This window comes from Prosopis cineraria, unplaced genomic scaffold (genome assembly GCF_029017545.1).
Source record: "Prosopis cineraria cultivar Desert tree isolate PC_DT_omini unplaced genomic scaffold, ASM2901754v1 PC347, whole genome shotgun sequence".
NCBI classification, from domain to species: Eukaryota; Viridiplantae; Streptophyta; class Magnoliopsida; order Fabales; family Fabaceae; genus Prosopis; species Prosopis cineraria.
In genome coordinates this window covers 29,518-54,074 of record NW_026555674.1, presented here as the reverse complement: position 1 = coordinate 54,074, position 24,557 = coordinate 29,518, and the positions used below count along the sequence as shown (strand labels likewise).

At 31.9% G+C, this 24,557-nt stretch overlaps 2 long non-coding RNA genes and 1 pseudogene across 3 annotated transcripts; 1 reads left to right on the top strand and 2 right to left on the bottom strand.

Moving 5' to 3' along the window:
- The first annotated feature begins 7,654 nt into the window (after nucleotides 1–7,654).
- On the top strand, nucleotides 7,655–17,134 carry LOC129296540 (oligopeptide transporter 4-like; annotated as a pseudogene).
- On the bottom strand, nucleotides 14,136–19,654 carry LOC129296541 (uncharacterized). 2 transcript variants are annotated; one of them, XR_008589826.1, is made up of 4 exons: nucleotides 19,236–19,654; nucleotides 16,137–18,260; nucleotides 15,193–15,345; nucleotides 14,136–14,924 (listed from the first exon to the last, which is right to left on the bottom strand). It is a non-coding gene; the product is annotated as an uncharacterized LOC129296541 (long non-coding RNA). The 2 variants fall into 2 exon arrangements; XR_008589825.1 differs by lacking the exon at nucleotides 16,137–18,260 and having other exon boundaries at nucleotides 19,236–19,628.
- Nucleotides 19,655–21,594: 1,940 nt separating this feature from the next.
- On the bottom strand, nucleotides 21,595–23,040 carry LOC129296539 (uncharacterized). Its single transcript, XR_008589823.1, has 3 exons — nucleotides 22,985–23,040; nucleotides 22,286–22,354; nucleotides 21,595–21,832 (listed from the first exon to the last, which is right to left on the bottom strand). It is a non-coding gene; the product is annotated as an uncharacterized LOC129296539 (long non-coding RNA).
- Between the last annotated feature and the right edge of the window lie 1,517 nt (nucleotides 23,041–24,557).

The following is a 24,557-nucleotide window of genomic DNA, read 5'->3' as shown; positions in this document are numbered from 1 at the left end:
TTATTAACTTTACCCTTATTAAATATACATATTTCAATAATATATTTTCTCTCTCCAAAATTCAATAGAGGGGTAAAAGAAAAATTTGTAATGAAATTTATAATGTTTCTCATCAAATAGGATAAAAAAAAATTCTTCTTTCTCTGCCTTATAAATAGAACGAGAGGGAATAATCCCTATTCCATCAATGGACCATGGGAATAGATCTATTCCTTGGGAATGAATTTTTAAATGGCCAAATTTATCCCTAATTAAAATTTATATTTACAACACCGCCCTTTCATCTCCTTCCTTCTCTCACCAACTGATTACTCCACTTTCCCCATCGATGTTCCTCCGCTTCACCCTTGGATCTTCTTATCTGGTGACATTGGACTTCCTTTCATCTCCAAGCATCTCCCTCAATGTTGGCAACCCAGATCTAAGGTCTTTGTCGCTGAATAAATTTCTCCGCAACCCATATCTAGGATCTATGCCCTTTCTTCTTCACCAGAGTTCAATGCTCTTCTCTACTGTTCATGATATGGGTCTTTCTGTTATATTTAATATCTCAATTCATATATAATTGAATATGATAAAATAAGTAATTCTGTGCATACCTGAGGAATCCATTGATCGCTTAAGATAACTCGATTACTCGAGTGTAGACAGATGCACAACCCACTAGACCCCAGAGTTTTCAGAGAGTACAGAGATAATGAAGCAGATGAAAATCAGTCATATGTTTTACGGTTATCGACTAATTGGCTTATAAGAGTCAGATCAATAACTGCTTTATTAATTAATTAATAATTATTTTTTTCTATTATCTCTGACTCAGTCAGTTAAAATATAGGAAATAACTGATGGCTATTGGGCTATGGGTTGGGCCTTTGCCCATTGAGCTCACTTATATGGTCCACCTATCACGGTTCACTTAAGATCATAAAGACCAATATGCTTGGGCTTATTAATTAATGTTAATCCAATAAACAAATATTCCAATAATCTCCCACTTGGATTGCATTAATTAAGCAAGTAGTATAAACAAGCTACAAACAAAATTCAAAAAATGAAACTCTACAAAATCACTGAATCATATGGGGAAACAAGTTATATAATGTCTTATAACCTAAATAAAATATGAAATTTTATTTCAAATACAGCTCAATAAGATAACAACATAAATCACTGATTCCTATAGGGAAACAAGTGACATACATAGCGTATCACAACAAAATCGTTGAATCCTATAAGAATACAAATGATATAGATGCATCTAACTGAACTGAACATAACTCACGGAAGAAACAAAGCCTAAAGAGAAATTACAACACAAAAAGTTTTCAAACTCCCACTAAACCAAGGCATTAAAGGAATTCATAATACCCATACAAGTTACATGATTTTGAAAAACTTTTATAGGTAAGCCCTTGGTTAGTAGATCTGCAAGCATCTGCGTGCTAGGAATGTGTACCGCACGGGTCTGAGACTTAACAATTTTCTCTTTCACAAACATAAGTTTGATATCAAAATACTTTGTACAACTGGAATTTTTGTTGTTATTAGCATATATACTTCAGATTTGTTATTACAGTAGATAGTTAGAGGATGTGATATTGACTCAACTAGGCGCATGCCAGATATCAACTTTCTTAGCCATATAGCGTGTCGTGTAGTCTCAAAACAAGCAATATACTCAGCTTCCATAGATGAAATTGTTGTGAGTTTCTATTTCACACTTTTCCAAGAAACAGCTCCTCTAGACAACATGAAAATGTAGCCGGTCGTAGATTTACAATCATTCAGACAAGAAGCGAAATTTGAATCTCAAAAGCCAACAATTTCAAGATCTTCTTATCTCTTAAAGTCATAATCAGAATACTCAACAACCTTAAGAGAATTTGACTTTTTGTAAGTCAACATATAATTCTTTGTACGTTAAAGATACCTCCTAACTTTCTTAGCAGCCTTCCAATGATCAAAACCTAGATCATTTAAGTATTGACCAGCACTCCAATGGAAAAAGCTATATCTAGTTAAGTACACATTTAAACATATATAAGGCTGCCGATAGAAGAAGCATATGGTATCTTTCTCATCTTTGGGACACTATAACTTTCATAATAGCTCACCTTTCTGTACAGGAGCAGGTGAGGGAGAACATGAATCCATTCTGAATTTCTTAAGTACTCGCTCCATATAAGTGGTCTGTAATAACTAAAAATACCACGAGATCTATCATGATGGATCTGTATCTCAAGAATGAAGGAGGCTTCACCCATGTCCTTCATGTCAAAATACCAAGACAATAGGTGTTTTATCTCATTGAGGAAATTCATTAAATTGCTGGCTAACAAGATATCATCAACATAAAGAATAAAAATGATAAAATTGTTCCCATCAAACTTCTGATAAATACAATGATCTGAATCATTCTCAACAAAATCGAGCCAGATGATAACTTATCAAACTTCAGATACCATTGCCTAGAGGCCTGTTTTAGGCCATAGATGGATCTCTTCAATCTTCACACTAGATGTTCTTTACCAGATTCAATAAAACCATCATGTTGTGTCATGTAGACTTCTTCATATAGATTGTCATTCAAGAATGCAGTCTTGACATGCATTTGGTAAAGATCAAGATCAAACTATGTAATTGAAGCTATTACCACTCTAAAAGCATCTTTGGTGGATACTGAAGAGGTCTTTATATAATCAATACTTTCTTTCTGGTTGTAGCCCTTAGCTACAAGTTTGGCTTTGTATCTATCAATGTCACCTCTGGCTCCTCATTTTGTTTTAAAGACCCACTTGCAACCTATTGGTTTAAAACCCTTTGGTAGTTTTACAAGCTCCCATACGTGATTGCGGTGCATAAAGACAATTTCTTCACTCATAGCCTCCAAACATTCAGAAGAATACGAGCTAGAAATAGCCCCTTGGTAAGATATCAGGTTTAAACTATTAATAGCATTTGAATCAAATTCCTGCAAATACATCATGTAATCATCTAAAATAGTAGACCTGCAAGCCCTTTGGGACCGTTTTGGTTCAACAATCAGATCCTTATCACCCTCTAAAGGTAGTTAATCTTCAGCTTCATCCTAATCCATGACATTATTTCTGTCAACATGAGGGGTTGTTACGATAAGCATAGGCAAAATATTGCTTTCGTCACATAAAGTGATATGCCTAGGCATAGAGCTCCTACTGTCTAAAGCATCTTAATTTAAATAAGCTCAGTCAGATTTAATAACCCTGGTAGTGTGATTTGGATAAAAGAATCTATACCCATGAGATCTGATGCAATAGTCAATAAAGAAAACCATTAACAGTTTTAGTGTCAAGTTTTATCTATTGTGGATTGTAAGGTTTTACCTGTGCTTTACAACCCCAAACTCGCATATGCTTCAGTGCAAGAGTCCTTCCAAAATACAACTCGTATGGAGTCTTTGGAACTGACTTGTTAAGAACTTGATTTAAAATATAAACAAAAGTCTTAAGTGCATTACTCTACAAGAATTCTAGCAGTGAGGAGTGACTAATCACACTTCTAATCATATTTATGAAAGTACAATTTTGCCTTTCTATAAGCCCATTCTACTGTGGGGTGTCATGCATAGTATACTGAGCTTCAATGCCATACTCTTAAAGGTATAAAGCAAATGGCCTAGGGTTCCTGCCAGTCTTAGTATATCTCCCATAAAATTCTCCTCCTCTATCAGATTTCACACATTTGATCAACTTGCCAAATTTTTAATTTAAATACTACCTTAAAGGTCTTGAATGCATTAAGAGACTCACCCTTTTTACACAAGATTTCAATCCATCCATGACGAGAGTAATCATCTATGAACGTGATAAAGTATCTAAAACCACCCATAGCCAGAGGTGTGATAGGTCCACAAATGTCAGTATGGATTAGGTCTAAAGTATTTTCAGACCTCTTTACCCTTTTGATTCTAGCTCTAGCAGGGAATTTTTCCTTTATACAATCAACACGAGTCTCAAAATTTGAGAAATTAAGGTCTTATAAGACACCTTACTTGGCAATGTGCTCTAATCTCTCTCTAGAGATATGACCCAAACGACGATGCCATAACATAGAGGAATTATCATTGGGCCTTTGATGTTTATGCCTAATAGCAGCATTGATATAGAGATTAGGAAGTTCAAGTGACCAATCATTCAATCGATATAAATCATATATCAAGGAAGCACAACCAACATTAATGGAATCAAAACAAATGTCAATTTTCCCATTTTCTTGAAAGAATGAATAGCTATAAATATCTAATGTAGAAGTTGAAATTAAATTCCTCTTTGTAGAAAGTACATAAACAACATTTTTTAAATTTAAAATATGACCAGAATTTAAGTATAAAGAAATAGTTCAAATGCATTCAATTGATGCCTTGCTCCCTGCTATGCCAAAAACTAACCTTTGTGCCTCACTTAGAACCTTCTGGTTTCTTAGCACCTGTAGAGAATTCACAACATATATAATGGCACCAGAATCTAGCCACTATAAGTCAAAGGAAGTTTTAATGATGTTAAATTCAAAATAAACTAGAGCTAGAGGGGTAATTTGAAGAATTGTACCTTCACTTTCTTATTTGTTCTTCAGTTTGAAGTAACTAGCGTTAATGTGACTCAATTTCTTGCAATAATTGCATAACCCCTTAAAGGGTTTCTTCCTTAGCTTCTCACTCTTATCACCATCCTTCTTAAAAGTTGAATTATTAGACTTTGAGGCCTCATACTTCTTCCCCTTTTTCTTATAGGACCCTCCAGATTTGTTGCTAAAGCCACGAGAAATATAATTTACTGAGTGAGAGGAATTTTTCTTTATAGCTTCCTCTTCTTGAGTGACTATTGATATCATCTGGTCAATAGATCATTCAGCTTCTTGTGAGTTGTATGAAGTCCTTAAGAATACATACTTTGATTTCAGTGATTGAAGAACATAGTAAACTAAGATACTTTCACCCCAAATCAATCCCATATGACTTAAACTGGTTGTAGTAATGAACAAGCTTCAGAATATGCTCCCTGACACCAGAAACTCTGTTATATCGAGTATTGTCAAGAAGTGACAAATAGTAGTTCTTTGAGTCTTGTCAAGCTTCTTGTATTTGTTACCAACAGCTTTTAAGTATTCCACTACAATACCCTTTTCAAGAGTACTGTCCCTAATTTTCTTTTCAATTGTGTACTTGATGATCGTAAAACAAATCCGGTTGGACTCACTTTATTGTTTATAGAAGACCATTTTAGAAGCACTAGACTCAGAAGAGAAATTTGCAGGCTTGGGCTCTCTCAAAGCTAAATATTTCTCAAAAATGATCAGATACATATTCAGGGACTCTTTCCAGTCATCATAGTTAGTTCCATTGAGAGCATTTATAAAGGATAGTTGCGTAAAAGCAAAAATTAAAATCATAAAACAAAAAATGAGAAATATTAATTATGCATGCACAATATAATTATAAAATAGAATTCCCCAATAAGTGATTATCAATTATGCAACTATAATCGTGCACCAAGAGGGCTCAAATATCATAAAGATTCAGCATATACAAAAGTCCATATAAAATAATGCATTAAATATTTCTATACCTATAGAGTAAAACAAATAGCTAGTATATTAAAAAGAGTGTTATTAGCCTATCCTCAAAACCAACCATCAAAAAATACATTAATAATGTCACACCTCTGGGGTATATCCATTATCAATATTACAAGATCCTAAACATCATTAATAATTCACAAAGTCACAGATTTTATGACCTTAAAGCAAAACAAAATAATTTCAAAAAAGTTCTTGGGGTCTTTTGGGAATTAAAAAATAAATTTGGGACTTAAGTGAAATTTTAAAAGGTATCCAAGGGTAAATAGGTAATTTTGGAAGAGATTTGGGTCAAAATTGTAATTCTGGAAGTTAAAGGATGAAAATATAATTTCAAGAAATTTACTGGGGTCACGAAAGAAATTCTAGAAATTATGGGCCGAAGGAGGTAATTCTATCCTGGGATCAAAAGTGTAATTAATTTTTTTTTAAATCAGGCCCAGATGAATACAAATGGAACTGGATCCTTAGGACCCGATTTCTGACCCGTTTCATGCCTCCAACTTTTTTTTTTTGCAATTTAAGCCAAGAGGAAATCTGGATCCATGAAATCAAATCCCTAGGATCCAGTTTTTGATCCAATCCTTCCTTCTTCTAGTGTTGCGAGCTGAACCATTGCCTCCCCTTGTTTTTTTTTCAAACAAAGATCTAGGTTCATACGAAAATGGGCCTAGAACCCATGAAACCAGATCCCTAGGATCTGGTTCCTGACCTTGTCCCTGGGTCTTCTCCAGCCGTGCAGGAGACGAGGAAGAAGGGGGACTATGCCGCTATGACAACACCGTGGGCAGCAGTTGCTAAACCAGAAAACAACTAGCGTGATCCGGTGACTGTGTAGGGCCGTGAACTAGGCAATAGCCGACGTGAAATAGTAACAAGAAGGTGCAGCGACCGCCGTGAACTTGAAGTAGAACTCACTTCCGTCATGACGCCGATGACCATACAACAAAAGACCACGTCGCCAAGACCTTCTTCGGCCACTCTAGCAAGCAGAACCTCTGGCAAGAATAAAATGGGAGGAGAGGGGAAAAAAAAAAAAAAAAGGAAGAGGCACACGATTACATGACTTAAATAATTTCAAAATTCAAATATAGCTTTATTGAGCAAGAATTTCAATCAAATTCATTTACTTTTAATAATATCAATGTGTGAAAATTATCATCTTTACTTTTATCAACACACATAGGATAATAAATTGAAATATATAAATTAATGTTCGTAAACCAAGCTCTAATGCCAAGTGTTATATTTAGCATCTCAATTCATATATAATTGAATATGATAAAATAATGTAATTTTGTGCGTACCTGAAGAATCCATTGATCGCTTAAGATAGCTCGATTACCTTGAGTATAGACAGACGTACAACCCACTGGTCCCCAAAGTCTTCAGAGAGTGCAGATGAAAATCAATCGTGTGTTTATAGTTATCGACTGATCGACTTATAAGGATCAGATCAATAACCGCTTTATTAATTAATTAAATAATTATTTTTTTATTATCTCTGACTCAGTCAGTTAAGAGATAGGAAATAAATGACGGCTATTGGGCTGTGGGTTGGGCCTCTGTTCATTAGACTCACTTGTGTGGTCCACCTATCACGATCTACACAAGATTATAAAGATCAATCTACCTACTTAAACTTATTAATTAATGTTAATTCAATAAATAAATATTCCAACACTTTCTTCGTCATTCCTCCGTTGATGTTCACAGTATCATTCGAGCCTCTTTCTTTGTTTGTTGCAAATTAACTTAGGGCCTTGTTCAAGTTGGGGTATTTTTTGGTGGTTTTCTCTCTTGCTTTAGCATCAATTTGTGCAAAATGGTTGAGATTGTTCTTGGCTCATGAACAATTTTTTTTTTCCCAGGCCGGAGGTAAAAATAATATTTTTTTCATTATATTATAAATACCAAATAAAAGTTATATTAACATTCTATCAATGTGCCGAATATATTTTTAAATTTTACTCTTATTTAGTCCTATTTTCACTTTCACCCCTATTCTCGTTCTATTAAAAATGACTCCACCGTATCAAACGAGCCGTTAATTCTCCAAGTCACTCGAAGTTTAAACGAACTGTTTTTGTAGCTTCAATCACAAATACCTTCGCCATCTCCTCACTGCTTCAACTCTCTTTCTCTCTCTGAATTTTCATGGCGGACAGCACGACGACCACCGCCAAGGCCTTTGACGTGGAGAAAACGACCTCCGTGTACGCCGTCGCCGACGAAGATGAGGTCTCTCCCATTGAGGAGGTCCGATTGACAGTGACCAACACCGACGACCCGAATCTGCCCGTGTGGACCTTCCGAATGTGGTTCCTCGGCCTCCTATCCTGCTCTCTCCTCTCCTTCCTCAACCAATTCTTCGCCTACCGGACTGAACCGCTCATAATCACGCAGATCACCGTGCAGGTCGCCACACTTCCGATCGGACACTTCATGGCCGCCGTGCTTCCCGCCACCAAGTTCCGGATCCCCGGACTCGGGTCCAAGACGTTCTCGCTGAACCCGGGCCCGTTTAACATGAAGGAGCACGTGCTCATCACCATATTCGCAAATGCGGGAAGCGCCTTCGGATCCGGGTCGCCTTACGCCGTCGGTATCGTTACCATCATCAAAGCCTTCTACGGCCGAAGCATCTCCTTCTTGGCTGCCTGGCTTCTCATCCTCACCACTCAGGTAACTACCATTATTATTTTTTTAGATTTTTTTTTTTTGTCTTTTATAAACGATGCAAGTGGATGATTTCTAGCTAGTGGCTAGTGCTTTTTGATTTTAGGTTCATTTTAAAAATGAGCGTATTTCTTTTTCTTTTTTAAATACAAACACGTACCTGATAAAATCGTACATAAATAAAACCAAAAATAAGTTTGGTCATTAACAAAACAAGTCTTTACACCTGAGAGTGAATAATCGTAGATAATAGCATCAAACTTATCTTGATTAACATGATAAGCTAACCAATGAATGCAGGTGTTAATTCCAAAAGAAGATTCCAGAGTTACTGTAAAAAATACAATAAAGTCTTAAAAAATACACAAAAATTTACCGAAAACTCAAGTTTATTACACGAAAGTAAGTTTTCATACATAATTATTAAAATACTCCTAACTAATAAGTGTGAAATGAACTCTATTTTCTAGTGGAAAAGAAAGCGTCAATGTGTAAGTAGAATTTTGGTGTCTAATGAAGTTTTCTAAGAAAATTCTAGGTATGCCGACGAGCGTTTGGAGATATAATAGACATGTTTAGAACGTTTGTCATACTGTAAAAGTAAACTGAAATACCAAAATTGAAAAAAAAAATTCAAAATTTTGGGCTCCCAATTTCAAAGACTTTTTTAAAATGTTATAATTGTATTAGATATTTTCGATTATTAATATTTAACACGATTGCTCGAGCCTCGAAGACATATCCTATGCACCGAATATTGGTGTACACTGCTTATTCGGTGGACAATATAATATACATTTTATTTTAAATAATAAAAGATAATCTTATTAGAAAGTGTGTGATTATCCAGATAGATACTAGTACCTAATTACCTGTCATCATTTCTATCAGTTTTATTTACTTATTAATTTTTTAAATGAAATGTGCAGATGAAGCCATCAATTAGATCTAGAACGACACTAATCCTTTGAAATCTGAAAAAAATTCAAGGTTAGGCTACTATTTTAAAGTTTAAAATGAAAATTTGAGATTTATTTTAAGTCCTAAAATAAAAGGGTTGGCCCTTTTAAGCTCTTTTATATTTTTAAAAATTTAATGTTTAAAAAATAAAATATTAAATATTATATTCATTTTAAAACCCTAGCCTTTTTTTAATAAAGACAAAAGAAAAATATATAAAAAGCTTAATATCTTTTTCACTAATAAAGCTTTATAAGAAGAAGGATGAAATTATATTGATATTGATGATAATAAAAATTATCAAGATATAGCTAATGGTGCTAGTAAAGTATGATTGTTATGGTATTAATTTTATAATATTGTTATTTTTTATTAAACTTAAATTTATTGTTGTGTGTATTGATTTAAATTTTTTTTTCTAGACTTAATATTATATGTAATAACCTTTTTGAAATTTTAAATATATATATGTATATTTTTTTAAATAAAGAAATAAAAAATATTGGATCAACCTTTTAACCTTAAGGTCTAGGACCAGAGTGACCAAAATGAATTCTTAAAATGTAATTGAGTTTAAAAGGACCATCCTATTTAATCCCTAACTCTTTAAATACTAGTGCTAATTGACAACTTTGCATGTAACATTATTTATAAAATATATTTAAAAAATAAATAAAAAATGACACACTTCCTTCTTTTTTTATTTTTTTCCCTAAAAAACATAAGGTAAATTATCTAGCCTAGATATTAGTGGTGGTAGCGTGTGTAAATAATGCATGGTAACGAAAATTGGAATAGTCATTGAACCATTAGATCGGTCATGAACATAACTTTGATACACAAATCCAATTGTTTAATGGTTTAGCCTGCAAGACTGATCTTTTTTTTTTTTTTTTTTGGGTGTTGGTTCAATTTTTAATTTTAATACTATGGTGCAATGTATGTAGGTGTTGGGATACGGATGGGCTGGGCTGATCAGGAAATACGTAGTCGAACCAGCCCACATGTGGTGGCCCAGTACCCTCGTTCAGGTCTCTCTTTTTAGGTATGATTTTTCTTTTTGGTTCTTTTTCATTTCTCTCTCTCTTAATCTAAATGGCTAGCTCATAAAAGTCTTCTCATATTTGTTAGGAAAAATGTCTTCTCATATTTGGACATCGTAATTTACGCCCTTCGCTTGTAATAGGAGATGAAGAAAAGAAGAGAGAGATTGAGCACAGACAATACATTTTTTTCAAAAAAAAGAAAAAAAATCTCACACCTCACTTATAAAAGAAACTCTTAACAATTGTGTGGTTGTGCGTGTTGTTAAATACTCGGTGAAGTTATTTTGTAAACTTTCTTCATAGAAATTTCAATATTTTTTTTAATAATATCAACTCATTCAACCCTCACATTATTATTTGAACTGTTATCATTTACTACAAAATACTCTCTTCGATTTTTAGTACAAGCCAAATTTTATAAAAAAAATTAATCCTTAATATAAGATAAAATTAGAGTAATCATTTTTGAAATTTACCCTTTGTTTATTTATTATGATTTCAATTTCAAGACAACAATTTATTATAATTAAAAATTAAAAATTAAAAAAATTACATATTTTTAAAATAATTTTAAATGTTTAACTATCATTTTTTAATGAATGCAAATTTAATTAAATTTGTCTTATATTAAACAATGAATGGAGTGTGTGTATAATAAATATTAAAATAATTATTTTTCTAATTTTATCCCTTATTTATTTATTATAATTTCAATTTCTAGACAGCAATTTATTATAATTAAAAATAAAAATTAAAAAATATATATTTTAAAAATAATTTTAAAAGTGTAACTATCATTTTTTAATATGTGTGAATTTAATTAAATTTGTCTTATATTAAACAATGAATGGAGTAGATATATATATATATAAAATAAATATAGAAGGGAGAGAAAGTTTACAGAAAGTTATAAAGTAGTGGCAATAGAGATGAATCTAGGGATCTACTGTATAAAATAATTTTAGAACCTATTGAGGTGAAATCTAAAGGATCAAGGATGATGGGGATGCAAAGAAAACTAAAACTAAATGAGTGGAAGTAATAATGATTGAGTTATAGGTCAACTTTCAATAAAAAAATTTAAAAAGACAATTTTAAAAAATAAATATAAATAAAATAAGGGAAGATGAAGAAAGGAGGAACGAGGAGATTCACTTGGGCTGTGGTTTCTATTATATTATTTCACTGTCTCTTCCGGGGTCAGCGAGAAAAGGGCAATGCAGTTTTTCTTTCCCTTGCCTACAAATTAAATTAATCATAATGCAAAAAAATGTTTTAAAAATACTTTTATGATTTAACATTTTTATTCCATCTTCATCTTTAATTGTTTATGATTTAATAGTAATTTTTTAAAAAAATGTTTTATTTATAAAGGGACTTAAAATAATAAAAAATAAAAATACAAGGATTAAAAATATTAAAAAAAGTATAAGGACTAATAACAAAATGTGAGTAGAGTATAAGAACTTAAAGTTATATTTTTTTAAAGTATTTCATTCATATTTATACATTTAATATTTTCATGCAGAGAAATTCTACTTTTTTGTTTGGCCAGGCAGAGAAATTCTACTTCATTCTATATAAAGTATAATTAATTAAGGTGAAAACTTAAAACCTGAATTTAATATTAAAGTAATTATTTAAAAGAAATTTTTTTCGCAGAATCTGTTTTTAAGTGGATTTTCAGAATTTAATATTTTATGCTCAGACACTATTTTGGAATATATGTGTCTATAATATATATATATATATATATATATAGAGAGAGAGAGAGAGAGAGAGACAGAGAGAGAGAGATCTTGCGATGGGAATCAATGGTCCAGCTCTGGACGTTTGGAGGGGATTGGGTTATTTGTCCTTTTTCTTAAAAACTTAATTTCAATTTAGTCTAAGTGGGACCAGGGACTGAATTAGTGTTTCAGAATTTTCGGGGGTTAATTGTTAATAAGTTTGGTCAAAGAGGTTATAATGAAAATTTTCCAGTAAGTTACGATGCCTTAATCATCATGAGTGGGTGATTTTTTTGTTTTTAGGAAAAAAACCAATGTTATGAATCACCGAAAAAAAAAATTGCAATCAATCAATAGCCAAAGCAAAAAAATCACTAAAAAAAAAATTAAGGCACAACGTAACATATAACTCAAAAAGCAGAATAAAAGTAAAACAACAAACAAGAAATCATATCAAAAAAATCCAAATGTAAAATTAAAACAACATATTAACCATTGCTCTCTTTATTCTAAGAGAAACCAGTGGAAGCAAAACAAAAATTAGGACAATTAATAGCTTTCAAATTAGCAATAGCAACTAACAACCCAGATAAATAATATGTAGTTACAAAGAGTTATTTAATTGGACACATCTTCTTAAAGCCCATCATTACTAAAAAATTATCAACTTCATTATCTTAGCGAGCCATCAAAGAGAAACAAACATCCCTGTACGATTCTTTAACTACAAGAATATCTTGCACAATTCTAAAATATTTTTAATCATAACTAAAATTGAGTTTATCTGATGACATTTGAAAGAGCATCTCCCACTCCATTTTCATAAAGACCATCTGACCAGAATAATGATGAACCACTCTCAAACCTTCCATAACAACTTAGCATTCAGCCATGAGAGTAGAATTAGCAACAATATTCTTCCCACAACCACCCAAGAAATTTTCAAATTTATCTCTACAAATAAGACCAATACTAGAAGATTTCAAGATACTATTAAAAGAGCTATCAACGTTAATCCTAACTCTCCCTAGTAAAGTTCTCCTCCAAAGTAAACTTTTATCAACTGACTCCATAAACATATTATGGGGTTGTTTGAAATTATTTTTATTTTATTATTCTAAGAACTGATGTTTTGTAAAACATGCTTTGGGAATAAAAAAAATAAAAATAAATATTTTCTCATTCCTTTTTATTCTCTAGAACAATAATCTCAAAACACCTAAAATTTTTTTTTGTTCTTTAGAACAATATTTTATTTTTTTATCCTTCAAAACACTTTTTAAAATACGTTACAAAACATATTTTTTTAATTATCTTGTTTTGAAAAACAGAAAACTGTTCTCAGAATAAATTTTCAAACAAACCCATATATTTCTTCAATTTACAATAGAGGTTCAGATTTTGTGATTCATTCACAATCCTAGAGGCATTTATAACCTTCTCAGCATTCACACTTTCCTCATAAAATTCCTAACTACATCTACTCTTCCAAATTTCCCAAGAAATTGAAGCAACAAGTGCCCTTTCAAAAGCCCCACTCACATTATTATCACAGAAAATATTAACCAGCCAAGCGGAGACGGTAGAAATATTAATATCAGTGAGTGATCCTATTTACTTGTTCTAGGCAGAAAAGCATTTCAAGGATCTTTGAAGGGATCAGAACAATTCAAAATAGCATGCACAGACCCAGAGACTGAATTGTAATTAAATTTTCTTGTTCAATTAACAAGATATCTTTTCATTACTTTTACGGTAATTGAACAAGAAAATTTAATTGAATTACATTTGATTTAGTCTTTCCTTAATACAAGCATGTTTTCTTGGCGCGTATATAAAAGCATGTTTTTGTTTTTATTATTGATCATAGAATTACTTACTTTTGATTTAGTCCTTAATGTTCAAAGCGAAAGCTTGTCGGTTGCAATTCACAAAAAACTGTTGGTAATTGAATTACAAAATTTTTCATCGCATTCATTTTTATTGTATTAAAAAACATAAGGGTTGCACATTCTTTTCCTTCCATGCTCCTGGTTTATTTTTATTATCGTACGTGTGCAACCAACACGAGGGAGATAATTATTGGCTGTTGCGGAGATAAAGAAAATGATAGAATCGCCCCTTTAGTCCATAATCCTTATCAATAAACTGATTGGTAATCTAGCTTCCTCTGTTTTTGGTCTCATCTGTTCCATACCAACTTTTCTCATCTTCCTGTTCTTAAAATTTTATGATTTCTAGTAATATAGCAATGCATCTTAACATGCATCTTTATCCATTGAAGTTTCACACATTCATGTACATAATGCAGAGCTTTACATGAGAAAGACGATCAACGACTAACAAGGGCAAAATTCTTCTTCGTTGCACTAGCCTGCAGTTTTTCGTGGTACTTAGTCCCTGGATACTTGTTCTCAACTCTCACAAGCATATCATGGATCTGCTGGATATTCTCCAAGTCAGTCACAGCTCAGCAGTTAGGGTCTGGCATGAAAGGTCTAGGACTCGGAGCCATAACACTGGACTGGTCTGCTGTGGCATCTTTCTTGTTTAGCCCTCTCATCTCACCCTTCTTCTCCATTGTCAATGTCTTCGTTGGCTATGCAGTGATAGTGTATATTGTGATTCCTCTGGCTTACTGGGGCCTAAATGTGTATAATGCCAATAGGTTTCCTATTTTCTCTTCACATTTGTTCACATCTCAAGGTCAACTGTACAACATAACAGCCATTGTCAACGACAAGTTTGAGCTTAACGTTGCTGAGTATGAAGCTCAAGGCAGGATTCATCTGAGTGTGTTCTTTACTCTCACTTATGGTTTTGGATTTGCCACGATAGCAGCCACCCTAACACATGTTGCATGTTTCTATGGAAGGTGAGTCTCTCTTTTCCGATACTGAAAACATTTAGCAGTTACATTATTTGCTTGCTTCTGATATGCATGAAAATATTCAAAGGATACAAGGAGATTATGGTAATTTTGATTAATTTTGTTAGGAGTCCATATGCTGATCAGTGTCAAGATTCTATATACACTTAAAAAGGTTGTAGTTATATACTGATGTGCAACTAAAAATGCAGGGAGATTATGGACCGTTATCGCGCTTCTTCTGAGGGAAAAGAAGATATTCACACAAGATTGATGAAGCGATACAAGGACATACCTTCATGGTGGTTTTATTTGTTGCTGGGTGTGACATTTGTATTTTCTCTGGTTCTATGCATCTTTCTGAACGATCAGGTTCAAATGCCTTGGTGGGGACTTATTTTTGCTTCAGCCATTGCTTTCATTTTTACCCTCCCTATCAGTATCATAACTGCCACCACAAACCAGGTTAGAAACTTTAAATTTTTCTCCCTCATCTCCTAGCAAAAAAAAAAAAAAAAAATTGTTGTGTTTTAATCATTATGTTGAGTACAATATTTAATGAGACTATGAAAGCATAAAGATCATGTTGTGACTAATGCTGTTGTTATATGCTAAAATACAGACACCGGGGTTGAACATTATCACTGAGTATGTCTTTGGTCTCATTTACCCGGGAAGACCAATAGCCAATGTATGCTTCAAAACTTACGGCTACATAAGTATGGCTCAGGCTGTCTCCTTCCTCAGTGATTTCAAGCTTGGACACTACATGAAGATCCCTCCAAGATCAATGTTCTTAATTCAGGTATATCAATCAATTATTTATTCTAAAAGACTTGTTCCTAACTCACATGATGAAGATGGGATGGGATGTGGGTATAATTTTAGGGTTCAAACTCTCATGATATGAAAAAAAAAAAAACAAAGTTGTTCTTCATCCTCCAAGTAGATGTATCCCAATCACACACACAAACAGGGCACCAAGAACTACATACATGTCAAAGACAGCGTCACATCATACTTTTTCTAATCATATAAACGTTATGCTTCATTCATTTCTTTTGGAAGGGCATGATTTACAGCTAGCAGGCATTTTGATGTAAACTGTATTAAATTCAAGTTTGTAAACAAAGCAAAAGCATGTTCCAATAGTAAATGCGAGGAACACAATCATGCCAAAACAATGATCTAAAAAGAAAGCTTATAAATATCATGAAATATTTCACACCAGATGCTTACAGTATATCAGATGTTACTTGTTAGGGACACAGTCCTGCTTAAGGTATATTAATATTGCATTTTCCTACAGTCTCTGATGATACACCCCATTTTTTTCATATCTGAATAGTTCATTGGTACTATGATGGCTGGAACCATCAACGCTGGTGTAGCATGGTGGCTACTGACATCCATCAAGAACATTTGCCAGATGAAGTTCTCCCTCCAGACAGTCCATGGACATGTCCTGGTGATCGCGTCTTCTTCGACGCATCAGTCATTTGGGGTCTAGTAGGACCAAAGAAAATCTTTGGTTCTGAGGGAAACTACAGTGCAATGAACTGGTTCTTCCTTGGAGGAGCACTAGGTCCCATACTTGTTTGGCTATTGCACATGGCATTTCCTAACCAATCATGGATTCCACTGATCAACTTTCCAGTCCTACTAGGAGCAACAGGAGCTATGCCACCTGCAACATCATTGAACTACAATGCATGGATTACTGTTGGAACCATCTTCAACTTCTTCGTCTTCCGTTACAGGAAGCAATGGTGGCAGAGGTACAACTATGTGCTATCTGCAGCACTTGATGCTGGGGTTGCTTTCATGGCTGTATTGATATACTTCTCAGTAGGACTTGAGAACAAGAGTATCACTTGGTGGGGAACTGGTGGTGAACACTGTCCTCTTGCAACATGTCCTACTGCTAAAGGCATAGCAGTAGATGGTTGCCCTGTACACTGATTAATTTTCATGCCTCTAAAAGAAAACATAGGTGTTACCGGTCAAAGTTTCAGAATGCTATGATAAAAGAAACATGGTTAATGGTTTTTTTGCTTTCTCTCTTATTCAGTTTTCATGACCTATTCAGGCCAAGTTATCAATGCACATATGGCCATTTGAGAAGAAGATAATAGTGGAAACTTGTTTGTTTATCTTAAGTAGATTGTAGCGTGGATAGAAGACACTACTCAATGAACATATTTATATACATATAAAACAAGCTATGTTTTTGTTTTTGTTTTTTTGTTTTTGTCTTTTGCTTTTCAGTATCATTGCTTCATAATTGGTTTGGTCTTCTTAGCATGTGTACCTGTATTTTTTTAATCATCGAAGTCATTTTTTTTTCTTGATTTATTGGCATTGTTGGGACAAAATCTCAAGAAGTACGGATTGGGATTTAAAGCCTCTCATTGACACATACGAGACCCACTGTAGTTTGGCCATGTGATCTCTACTTATCTTTTTAAAAGTGTATCTGAGATGTATTTATGGCCAAAACAAAAAATTCATGCGTTCAAGAAAGAAAAGAGTAATCAATTATACTAATGATAATTGGAAAAAAAAGAAAGTAGAAATATGTTTTTTGTTTTTTTTTGTTTTTTAAGAATTTGTGAGTTTATCTGGTTCCCTGTACACCCAGTTATATGCAAAATATGATTGCTTATTTTAATGATTAATTGATAATTATATGTTAACAATATATAACCATGCTCCCATTATCAAAATGGATCCAACCATGCAATTGCAGGATTTAGAATATATTCATGAACTGGTTGATACATGTACATACGTATGCATAGGATAAAAGAAAAATTTGACCCTTAAATTATAGATTTAAGAGCATCTAATATCCTTTTTTTTTTCAATTTTTCCTTCAACATTTAAAAACATAATAATATTTCCCTTCCAGTTAATTATAGGTGATGTCTGCTAGTCTAATGTTGTGAAGCCCACATTTTTTCTCATAGAGCTTGTCAGTCAATATTCTTGTAATTAACAAGAGAGGCATATTATGATGTTTTTAAATGTCGAGGTTTAGAAGAAAAATTGTCATTTATACATATACAAATGCATGCATATACTTGTATTCATATATTTAAAAATATTTTTTCATAAGGATGTGTCTGTTCACATCTTATCTTATATTCATATAATATTCACATTCTCTCTAGTATTAAACTTCCTAACCATCTTTGTGATACCATTGATGCAAAGCTCATTGATTTCTTGTGGGAATATAATGATGGTAAGAAAAGCATTCATTTTGCCAAAAAGGGAAATTCTTTTTACCTCTACCAAAAAGGGTGGTCTTGGCTTAAGGAACACTAAGCACATGAATCTGGCTTTCTTGGCCAAGCAAACCTAGAGAGTGATTGATGTTGAAGAGCATTATCTTCTAGGCAACATAATCAAAATCAAATATTTTAAAAATTCTAAGGGGTAATTGTTGAAAATACCTCAAAATACCTCTTGGTTTAGAAAGGGGATCTTCAAAGCCTCTAACTTTACTAAGAAGCATTTTTTTAGCATGTTGGTAATGGAGAGTCTATTTTTCTCTCCCATGAGTGTTGGTAGAAGCTAAACAACAAGGATCTAACTTGTGAGAGCTTTGCATTTTCAATGTCTCTAAATTAATCATCACAAACCCATCCCCTTGGATAGCGGCCAAGTGGAATTCCTCTCTCATTCACAACTTTTATGTTGGGGATGATGCAAATTTGCTCTTGAAAACTCCTATCTCTTTTCCTAAATTGAAAGACTCTCTTACCTAAGGACCTGGAATTTATACTATCAAGGAAAGCTTTCAAATAGTATCTATCTCAACTCAAGATAGTGCTTTATATAAATAAAGCATTTGGAGCTTCATCTTCCATTTAAAACTCCACTTTTTATTTAAAAGCTTGTCCACGAGGCTATTTTTACAAGGGATATCTTATAAAAACACCATCTCAATTTCACTTCGCAATATATATTTGGCTATAACTTTTCAGAGTTTCTCAATAACATGTTTTGTAATTGTCCTTATATTATAGCTATTCAGTTTGGCTCTATGTTTACACGCTCCTTTGATTTCTTAAATATGAGGTGTATTTCTTGGATCATGCATATTTCTTGTGAACTCCATCATTAGCTCTTGGAAAGCACATATTTTTCTAACTCATTTGATATGGTTCTACAAAAATCAAGCTTTACATATAGGAAAGATTACTCTTATGGACCAAATTACTCGTCAATTTCAGGGAGATTATTTTCTCCTCACAAATGCATGCAATTGGAAGAATATTTGTTGTACAAGAATAATTAATCGCTATAGGTATCAAGAGGAAAGATCTTCACCTTTTTTGCTTTGGCCTCATATTCAACTTGATCTTTCTATTTGGAGAATCAAGCTTCACTTATTCAAGAAACGGAAAAAAGGCGCACTGTGCTGTTCATTTGTCTCTCGATGGAGAAGATCGTACTACAGTGATTTTTCCACTTACCTGAAACTATATCTCCCCACCTTTTTCTGACTCTCTGTTTTTGGACTCTTCTACTTTGGATTCAAAATTTCTCTCAAAGGCTCTTTCAAGATTGGCTAAATCTGGAAATCTTGCATGTTTGGAACAATAAGGGAATCTGCTTCTGCCTTACATGAAATCACCTCTTGGATTAGGGTATCCTTCGGTCCTTGCAAGTCTTCGTCAGCTGTAGAACTCAGAAGAGTATAGTGCAATATATTTGTTAATATATTTGCCTTTTTACCAAAAGAAAAATGTGTGCATTTATTTTGATACTTGATAAATTTGAACCATTGCAACGGTGGATTTTCGGCCATTGATAAGCTTGAAGCTCTACAAGTAAAGAAGAGGAAAGGCCCATCACATGGCCGTGTGGGAATCATAGAATGAGCTAATTGGGCCATCTTTGTGGTCACTAGTTTGCATCTTATGTGTTCTATCTGTAACCACTCAATGGCGAGCGTTTTCTTCTCTTGTCACAAGGATGGAAATATTTGGTGCGTAGTTTCCATATGAGATTATTGAAATTTGATAATGCAAGTTATGACTATAGATGATTGACACTTCAAAATTGTTTATACACGTATCATGAGAATTTTCATTATGTTTTAATTAAATTGTCATTGATATATTTAATTGGGAGATAAATAAACAAATAGAGCACACTGAACCAGTGGAGGAGATAGATATAAAATAACCAACAACTTAAACTGTGTGTCTGAATCTGTGGTATATTATTAAAGTGAATTTATGGTAACTTTCAGAAGTTTTGTCAGTAAAAAAGCTAGAACCTTTATTAGTTTGTTGGGGTGAAATTTTTCCAAGGCAAAAGTGTGATTTTAGTTTTAGTCTTCTAACACCAGTACATTACAGTGGTATTTTGATTTTTAAATATTTTTATGTTTAATCTTATATTATTATTGTTGTTATTATTTTATTTTTATTTTATATAGTAAAGTATAAATTTTTTACTGTTCATGAAACAGTGGATTTAACAGTATTGTTTAAAAAAAAAAACTAACGCTTGACCATAACTATTGACATTTAAAGTATATTTTTACACAGTATTTTTTTAATATCATATTAATATATTTTTACTTATATAATTTTCAATTTATCTTTTGATTTTTCTCACAAGTTGAAAGTTGAGAAGTAAAATAAGGTGTTTATTTTTTTAAAGCATGTACAAAAATAAAACAATCATAAAACATTGACGAGTTATTATTAAAATAATAGTTTTTTTTAATGTAACATTTTTTAAAAATATCTTTTCTACTCACTGGTGACCACAGTGTTCGGCTTAAAAATTCATAAGTCATAAAGGTGAAATTTAAAGCTTTTTTGAAAGTGAAAGCATGTCCATATATTAGCGAGGGGGGAGAAACTAGATTTATGTTTTATTTGCCTTGAGTCTGTGTTGTATAAAAATATGCAGACACAATAAATAAGTATTTGATCTCACTTTTAATTCTATATTTTATAAGCTTCATTGGGTTGTTTCAAATTAGTATTTTATAAAGCACTATAATTATTATTAAAAAAAAAGCACTATACTTTATGTAGCTTTATTAGGTTACCGGTCCCCTTTCATATAAATCTTATCATCTTTTTTATTATTTGTGTATCATTAGAATATGTAGTTGAATTTGACCTAAATAGATTCAAGACCAATTATTGTGTTATGAATCCAGGGTATGATAAACTCAAACATTTTGTTTAATTATTGTTTGGAATATCAATACAATGATATGTCTTTCAAATATATTTTCTGGAATTTTCTAATTGTGGCTTTACTTTGCCTTTTATAAGGGAAGTGGTGATGTTCATGTTAAAAAAAATTTAAACCAATCCAACTTAAATATATGACTAAAAGTTAATTTTTGTTTGATAATTTGTTATAAAGGTTTTTTCTAACTGTGAACTGTAACACACCAAATTTTTTTTTTAAATAATTTAACTCAACCATAGTTGGGTTACAGCCACCCAACACATTTTTATATCAATAATTTCGATATAAAATATTTTATAATTGGCTTCAACTCACATACTATAACATTTCAGATAAATTTTTACCTCCCACATGCCATTAGGCTAATTCATATTTGTCCATCCTTATACTCCCAACAAGTAAAATAAGCAATTTAGTCAATTTTCAACACAAGCCAGTTATTTGGCCTTATAATCATGCCATTTTAACCAATCCAAAGTAAACCAAATATTAAAATTACAGTCATCCAAATTGTACCAAAAATAGAAATAGTTTGAAAGGCATGATTACATTTATATATTCATATAATTGACAATAAACATAAAAAAGTCCTAATATTGGCAATATAACACATTATAAATCATAAATTAAATACCCAAAAGAGACAGTGGATCTATACTACTAAGCCTCTGGGACTCCTCTACGTGTCACTCGTGGCTCTTCTCCTGAAAATTGTTAACCACATAATGAGACTCAAAAGTCCCAGTAACCAAAGCCAATTTATGATAGTGTATACAAACAGTTAAGTGTGTGCTTACTAAGTGAGAATTAAAAATAATATAATTCCAACAAATATAAGAAATATTATAATAAACACAAACAACCATCCTTATATCCCTCCATTAACCTCGAGCCGTAGCCCTCACTCGGTGCTAAATTACCCGGCCAAAGGTAGATTAGCCCGAGCCCTTACAAGCCACCTATTGAGCTCCAATAGGGGCGTACCACGTGGCACATAAATACAACAATAATAGCAAGTCTCCCAACACCTCCCACAATAATTAAACAAATTCATAATAATATTGCACAATTATACAATATTACAAAATTCATAATTTTCTCAATAATCACCCAATTAACAAGAAGTAACACTAATTATAAATTAAAAGCATGGTTACCTTGTGGCTTTTTCAATAAATTATTCCTTAAAATTTCTCTCTCTCCACAATCTTCACCAGTAATACAATCTACAAATAACATATTATTTATAAATATTAGTTTCAATTTTTTGAAACTAATAAAATAATTCTAATAATAGAATTAAAAATATAACATAATTCCTAATCTCAATCTTAATACAAATCTATAGTTAATACTATTAAGTAAAATTTTTAACTCCTCTTTTAATTATCAATAAACATTAATAATCTAAAAATCAAATTTTAAACTAATTTCTATTATCAAAATTTTCTTTTTATTTTATAAATTTGTACCTAAAATACCCAAAAATTAAAAATTGAGTCTCTAGCTTAGAATCATAATCCTATAACCATAATAATTCATTTCTCATCCCAAATAATCATCTAAACCTCAATAAATCAACATATATTTTCAGATCTAGTTTAAAATTTGATCCATAAGCCACAGATTCAAAGATTATCAATAAATTTATACTCTAGAACATTTATTATACTACTGACAACCTCAAAAATCATATTTATTCAACATAAATTCATCCCTCTTCCAGATCTTAAATTTTCTACCACTACAAACTCAGAAACTAAATAAGAAGGATGACTAAGAAAAATTTTTAGAACACTTACTTAGTCTTGAAAAGCTTAAAATCACACTCTAAATATCCTATTAAAAACTCTTACCTTAAAAATTTAGATATTTCGCACCGGCAACTCGCTTCTCTCCGCCTCAGCTCGCGCGCAGAATGAATGAGGAAATGAAGGAAGGTGAGTTTTTATAAAAATTCAGTGGGTCCCACACATTTTTTTTTATTATTATTTCTTCTTCTCTTCTTCCCCCCTTTTTTTATTATTATTTTATACTTACTATTCATGCGGCGCCGAAAGCAAATTCGTTTTCTCTTCTTCTTCCTTTTTTTTTGTCATACCTTTTTCCCTTTTTTTTTATTATAATAATAATTTAATAATTAATTTTTTTTAAATTAATTTTTTTATAAATTTATTTATTTTTTTTAAATTTAGAATTATATCCTAAATAGATTTAATAATCATTTTCTACTAATTTTCTTACCTCTAAATATTATTATTTTTTTTAAAAAAATTTCTATTAACCTAAATTAACTATTAAAATTTAAATTGGGATGTTACATGAACACTATTATGATCATACATTGCAACAAGATAGATGATGGATGCCTTTTTTTTGTGCATAAGTATTCTCTATTGGAAACAATTTTGTTCAAAACACAATCAAAAACTAAATGTAGACACATATTTAATGGGATTAAGACTTTGGTTACTCAAGTCATGGGGGACTAATCCATTCCACTTGTGTATATTAAAAAAAGAATATATTGTCGAAGAGTTTTATATAAAATCTCTTGTAAATGATTTTAAAGACATGAAAGGGAAAAGGGTTAAACATTTTTTATTAAAAAGAAAGGCTAATTTAAAATATTATTAGTTAAATACTTAAATGTTATGTTATTTTTTTTATTAAACATTCTCCTAGAATCCAAAACCAATTTTACCCTAATGAGAGTGACATTATATTAAGCAAAAACTTCTCATAATGTCCAAAGACAAACAAAAAGGAGGGGGAAGAAATAGGCGAACTTTTCCTTAATCTCGTGCTTCGCATAGAGCATTTTCTATTTATATTATATTTTACATATGATTATAAGAATTTCAATTAAAAAGTAAAAACTAGGACAAACAACATGTAGAGAGTTAGGAATAAAATTATATACAAATAAGGACCTTAAATATAAAAAGTAATATCAAGGATCTTGGTCTTTATTTGAAATTAAAAATGCCAGGAGACTGACAAATAAAAACTTTATAAGAATATTAATATTAAATTAAAATTTTTCAATACTGATATTTTCAAATTTCAGTACTTTCTCTACCGTCTTTTAGTATTAAAATTTTTAATTTAACGTGAATATTTTTACAAAGCTCGTTCTCCCTAAAATGCCACTGAAATCTTGAAAATTCTACCCCCTCCACTTCTAACCATTTCTTAAACGACCACGCTGCTGGCGACTTTTTTAATTTTTTGGTACCTTATCTCCATTGAGAGGATTTCAATTCCCATGCTAGAAGGTTAAAAAAAAAAAAAATTAACAAGTACTATTTGCAAGATCCAATTAACACATTAGGGATGAATCTAGTGTATATAATAAGAAACCAAAAGAATTGCCGACTCAACCATAATAACTAGGCTATCATCTCGATAATCTTATAAAATTACTCC